This window comes from Odontesthes bonariensis, chromosome 5 (genome assembly GCF_027942865.1).
Source record: "Odontesthes bonariensis isolate fOdoBon6 chromosome 5, fOdoBon6.hap1, whole genome shotgun sequence".
In the NCBI taxonomy this organism is placed as follows: domain Eukaryota; kingdom Metazoa; phylum Chordata; class Actinopteri; order Atheriniformes; family Atherinopsidae; genus Odontesthes; species Odontesthes bonariensis.
Window position 1 is genome coordinate 5,794,233 of NC_134510.1, and position 6,745 is coordinate 5,800,977.

At 44.3% G+C, this 6,745-nt stretch overlaps 1 pseudogene; it reads right to left on the minus strand.

The window, feature by feature from the left end:
- Window positions 1–4,529: 4,529 nt before the first annotated feature.
- On the minus strand, window positions 4,530–6,203 carry LOC142379631 (tubulin alpha-1B chain-like; annotated as a pseudogene).
- Window positions 6,204–6,745: the final 542 nt, after the last annotated feature.

Below are 6,745 nucleotides of genomic sequence, written 5' to 3' on the forward strand. Positions count from 1 at the left end.
TTGGCGTTGACGAAGGTAGTCCGGCTAGTTGGCTGGGGTTTAAAAAATAAAGCGTTTTGCTTCTCAAAACAATATGCGTTCAAAAGAGCTTTTTTTTCGCAGTGATACGAAGGGAGAGAAAATAGGGCCAAGCGATTGTGAGGTCTGACTTTTTCCTGGAGAACGATTTTGTGATGCAAATGTATTACTCTTTTGAACGCATATTGTTTTCAATTCAATTCATTTTTATTTATATAGCGCCAAATACAACAAATGTTATCTCAAGGCACTTAAATGATAAAGTACAATTCAAGCCAATTGGAATTTAATTCATTGTAATCATAATTATTTACAAAATAATCCAATTTGAGAAGCAAAACGCTTTATTTTTTAAACCCCAGCCAACTAGCCGGACTACCTTCATCAACACCAAAACCAGGCTGGAACTCGGCTCACAGGACGCAGCAGGGGGTAAGAAAATGTTCATAAATGATGTTGCTGATATGCGATGTCATACAGCTTCATGTCAAAAGAGGCGAAATATCCATTTAACTTAGACAGAATCCTTACGGCTGATTTGACCTACAGCCTTCTTTCATACCGTGTTATTCCTATGACGGAGCACATAATTACTGTAATTACTACATAATCAACTTCTAAACAAATTCAAAGCCTTGAATGAATGAATTTATTTATCGTATTTTATAGTTGAAGAATAAAAAAAACAAGTTAAACTTGTTAAGATTAAGCGCCTTGTTCACATGTGTTTGGGCTAAAAATTGTCATGTTGCCTTTAAGTTTTCGGACCCACATGCAGAATCAACACGGAAAACCAGTAGATTTGAATGCTTTTATTGCTGGGACAACAGGGATCCAGAAAACAGGACAAGGGATGTTAAATGGTGGTGAAGTCTGAGGAAGGGAAGCAGACGGATTAGTGGTTGTAGATGGGTCCTTAGCAGATGACTGAAGGATAAGCTTACTTGGTTGTTGAAAGGGGGAGACGTGGACGGGGTGGAAGACAGATGTGGAGGGTCTGCAGAAGGTTCCCTTGGTGTTCCAGGGAGGGGTGAGAGAGGGGTCCGGGAGGATAAAGTCTGCTGGAGGCGTCGCACTGGAGAGTGGGCAGGCAGAGGAAGGAGGTATGTGACAGCTGTTTGCTCGTTGCGTCTTTGAGGGAAGGTTGAGGACAGACTGGGCTCTCGGATTGTTCTGGAGGGAAAAAGTAGATTCCACATGAAAGTACACAAGAAGTTCGGAATTCACAAGGATGCAAAAATCTTATTTAGACTACTCGATACACGTTCTGGCTGGAAGTACCGTCTGGGTTAATCATCCGGCGGCGCAAGGTGATCTTCCTTCTTCTTTTAAGCCCCAGCCAGCTTGATGATGGATTGGCCTCAGGTGTGCAACCACTCAGAACTGGCTCACTCTCCAGTGAAGATCCTCTCTGCAGCCAGATCGCTCACTCACCCCAAAAACATCAAATCCTAACAAAAATGGCTTCATCCTGCTGTGATTTGTTGTGTTCATGCTGTGGAAACTCCTCAATTAGCGAGTCAGAGGGCTGCTTCTCTTTCAGCCTCATGTTTTACCGTCCTGTTGGAGGTTCACTCTTTTCTCCTGAAGCTCGGTGAGGATTTCCCTGCGTCTGCAGCTTCAGATCGCAGAGGAAGTCGCTCCTGCTGCAGGCCTGCGGTGAGGCGGTGTCGCCGGCTGCGCTCGCCGGCTGCGCTCAGAGACTGCGCTCAGAGACTGCGCTCAGAGACTGCGTTGGCTTCCTGGCTTCCTGTTGATCAGCGGCTGAGGCACGGCTCACTCTGAGGCTGAAGCTTTACTTTCAGTTTGGCTGGTAGTGACTCATCAGTTCCAGTAAGGAAACAAGTCAGCGGGTCAACTTACTGAAAGAGCAGCAACACCCTGCTTCGGCCTCCACAGGCTCCATCTTTGCAGGGCAGCCATGGCTAGATTTACGGCCTTGCCCCCCACCCAAAAAAAATAGACTTACCACCAACACAACAACATATTATATATTGTATTATATTATTTGCCAAACTGGCAGCTGGTTCCACAGAGAGGGGCCTGATAACTGAAGGCTCTGCCTCCCATTCTACTTTTAGGATGTGCAGGATGTGCTGTTTGCAGTATTGATGGATGATTCTGTCCTCAGAGCGTTGCATCACCTGAGCTGCCTGAAGCTGCTGGTGGAGGAACCCCAACAAAAAGGGAGAAGAGGAGAAGGATTCGTCTGCTGATGGAGCGATCTGCTCTCAGCAGGAACTCTCCTGAAGCCGATGGACTGAATGGGCGTCCGTCCGTCCTTCATGTCAGTGTGCAGATTCGGTGCCAAAACCTGAATGGGAATGAAGTGTAACATCGATGTGTGTAAATAAAAGTTAACATTATTCCATCCCCGAGACTTTAACAGGCTCAGGACAGCTTGTTTCTTCCTACACACAGAGTGCAGCCAGGTTGTTTCTTAAAAGCTAACATTAGCTTGTTAGCACACGTTAGCATAGCCATTGTGAATGCTAACATCACTTTGTATAACATGGCACCTGTTAGATGTTTCAGGGGTAAATGTTTCATACCCAAAGTGGGTCGCTCAGCATGAACATGCTTATAAGAACAGGTGTTAGAAACTAATGTCCACATGCTACAGGGTTTCATAGATCCGTCAACATCAAGGTTGTTCTGTTCACCAGGAAAAAGAGATTGTGGACCTTAGTTATTCTGAAGAAGTAAACATCAGTCGTATGTAATCAGTACAAAGTTGTTTTTGTAAAGTGCAGTTTGATTGTGAGCAGTCAGCACGTTTCCGTCTGCTTCATGTTGATGAGCTCTGATATTTACTGTTTATCACATCAAATGTCCAGTACTTCAGTTACAGGCATGTCTCCCTGTCTTCTGCCATGTGTCTGACTTGTATTAAAGCCCACTGAGGTTCACTATCTTCCTGTAGTCGTTTCATTTTTCATTTCTTCTCTCCCGTGAAGATTAAAGGGATAGTTCGCCTCTTTTGACACGAAGCTGTATGACATCCCATATAAGCAACATTATTTATGAACATTTTCTTACCCCCCGCTGAGTTCCAGCCTCGTTTTGGCGTTGACGAAGGTAGTCCAGCTAGTTGGCTGGGGTTTAAAAAATAAAGCGTTTTGCTTCTCAAAACAATATGCGTTAAAAAGAGTAATACATTTTCATCACAAAATCGTTCTCCAGGAAAAAGTCAGACCTCACAATCGCTTGGTCCTATTTTCTCTCCCTTCGTATCAGGATCTGGCATCATCAAAGTATCTTATAAAGGTAAACCAACAGTTTAACTTGAGTTGAATCGACGAATAAATCAGTTTCGTTACCTTGGTGATGATTCTACCAACAAACCTTGTGAGGTGAATCCAGACGGTAATGAACTTGGATAATATAAAATAAGGATAATAAGTCTTGATTGGAGAGAAAACCGAAGGTCCAGCAACCTTTAACCTACAGTATCAGGAGGCTGCCTGTCCACTCAAATTCATTCACAGGTTTGTTTTGTTCATTTAGTCTTTTTCAGAAACTCAAATCCTTAATGTTTGACCTTTTTTAAGATGGAATCTTTTGTTTCTTTTCAAACTTTAATGTCAAATGGCTGTTTTTGCTTTTTTTAGGCTCTTCACTGGAATCAACTCATTTCCCATCTTCTAATTTACCAAAAGGTGAAGTCACCTGTTTAATGTCGGTTTTTAAACAAGTGTCTGCTTGCTGCTGCTCACAGGATTATAAAACTTTGATTCATTCATGTGTAACAGCTTGGACTTAAGTTAAATTGACAGATGCCCAGAAAGCGTTTGATAACTTTTTAATAACTCATTCCTTTGAAGGTTAAAGTACCACCTGTAAGTTTACACAGTTATAAAAGATAACAGCTGACATTGGGCACATTTATTGTCTTTTATTATATTTCAAACTCTGAGCTGAAAGACCGGATACGCAGACGCCTTAAAAAATTGTTTTTCTCCAGGACTTCGGTTACAACTTTAAAAAAAAAACAAAAAAAAAAACTGGTGATTCACACAACCCTAAATTGGAGAAATTAAAAAGAAAAAAAAACACTTTCAGATATGAATCAGAAATGAAGTCTTTACCACATTTGCAATATGTTCCAGAACTTATGAAGGTAACAAAACCAACAGAACTCATGCTATTAAAAACCAAAATGAGAACCCAGTGAGGGATACCAGCACTTAAATTCTGACTGGTTTTCAACTTTCTATCAGGAAGTATTTTCCAAAGACAAAGATATAACGGATGCTGCTGGCAGCAGAGCAATTATTCTGTCTATATTTGATCAGATACAAGTGTCCAACAATTTCATTCTTTAAACAATAAGGTAAAATAAAGAGACTAAATTAACATGCTTCAAATAACATTTATTAAAAAGTTAACTTTAAAACTGTTCATACAACAGATTAGAAAACACCTAGAACCGAACCGGCAAACATCCAAGTCCAGAACACATGTAAGAACATCTGGAAACTGGGTTCCTGCTCAGCGCCTCCATGAGCGTCCTAATACTCTTCTCCTTCCTCCTCCCCTTCCCCTTCAGCAGAATCCAGGCCCACCTTTTCGTAATCCTTCTCCAGAGCAGCCATGTCCTCCCGGGCCTCAGAGAACTCCCCTCCTCCATATACCAGTGGACGAAGGCCCGCTTGGCGTACATCAGGTCAAACTTGTGGTCCAGTCGAGCCCAGGCCTCAGCGATGGCGGTGGTGTTGCTCAGCATGCACACGGCTCTCTGCACCTTTGCCAGGTCTCCTCCAGGAACTACAGTGGGGGGCTGGTAGTTGATGCCCACCTTGAAGCCGGTGGGGCACCAGTCCACAAACTGGATGGTGCGCTTGGTTTTGATGGTGGCGATGGCGGCGTTGACGTCTTTGGGCACCACGTCACCGCGGTACAGGATGCAGCACGCCATGTACTTACCGTGGCGAGGGTCGCATTTCACCATCTGATTGGACAGCTCGAAGCAGGCGTTGGTGATCTCGGCCACAATGAGCTGCTCGTGGTAAGCCTTCTCAGCAGAGATGACGGGGGCATAAGTGGCCAGAGGGAAGTGGATCCGAGGATAAGGCACTAGGTTGGTCTGGAACTCCGTCAGGTCAACATTGAGGGCGCCATCGAAACGAAGAGAAGCGGTGATGGAGGACACCATCTGGCTGAGCAGCCTGTTCAAGTTGGTGTAGGTGGGACGCGCGATGTCCAGGTTCCTGCGGCAGATGTCATAGATGGCCTCGTTATCCACCATGAAAGCACAGTCCGAGTGCTCCAGGGTGGTGTGGGTGGTCAGGATGGCGTTGTAGGGCTCCACCACCGCAGTGGAAATCTGCGGAGCCGGGTAGATGGAGAACTCCAGCTTGGATTTCTTCCCGAAGTCGACAGACAAACGTTCCATCAGCAGGGAGGTGAAACCAGAGCCAGTGCCACCACCAAAGCTGTGGAACACCAGGAACCCCTGAAGGCCGGTGCACTGGTCCGACTGAGGAAAGGAAGGAGCAAACAGTAAACATTACATTCATGAATGTGATTCAGTTTCATGTTCTAATGATGATCTTTTAAATTAAGAGTTAAATTCACCCACCAGCTTCCGGATCCTGTCCACAACCAGGTCAATGATCTCTTTTCCAATGGTGTAGTGTCCACGGGCGTAGTTGTTGGCAGCATCCTCCTTGCCAGTGATCAGCTGCTCTGGGTGGAACAGCTGGCGGTAGGTCCCTTTGCGCACCTCATCTGGGCAGGGGAGAGAGAAAAGTTAACCACGAGTTGCAGAGATATTTAGAGACAGAAATGTGCCCAAATTCATTTCAGACCACATGAAATGACACTTACCAATGACAGTGGGTTCCAGATCCACAAAAACAGCTCTGGGGACATGCTTCCCAGCTCCAGTCTCACTGAAGAAGGTGTTGAAGGAATCATCTCTTCCTCCAATGGTGTTGTCCAGGGCTGTAGTGGTCAAATTAGAGGTGGGTAAACTATGAATTTTTTGATCAGACAGACCGTGACGCGACGCAACGCAACGCGACACAGCACAAAGCAACGCAAGGTGTCGCGAATCTGTATGGCTGTCCTGGCCATATTCCATGACGTTATCAGTTAAAGTCATATTAAATCAATGACAGTCAACAAATGTGTTTGTAGTTTGTAGTTTATTAAATTTCAAATTTCAACAGTAAAGAAAAGTATGTGTAGAGCAGGGTTGGGGAGTAACGGATTACATGTAACGGCGTTACGGTAAAAGGATACAAAATAAAAGTAACTGTAATCCATTACAGTACAAGCAAAAACGATGTACTCAGATTACAGTTACATTCAGTGAGAATGGGGGTTACTTAACAGGATTACAATTTGTGCGAGGTTGCAGTGACAGAAGTACAGAGCGGCAGGTCGGACTGGGGAAAAAAATCGGCCCTGGCAATTTTCCCCGGGACCAGCCCCCCCTCAGTATTAATTAGTATCTCCAATCTAATTAAATAAAAATAAAAAAACGAGCACAGACCGCTCATACAGTCAATGGCATGTACCCATAGAAAAAATACACACTCACACACACATCACACAACCTGACTATCGGCTAACAACCATGATCAGTAACCTACACAAACCCAGACACATAATGGCTCGGCGGCCAGCAATCGGATAAACCAATGAAGTGAATCAATCCTGTGAAAGAATGAAAACAAGTGAATGAAACCTGCACTCACCCATTATGAAGTTAACTCTGCCA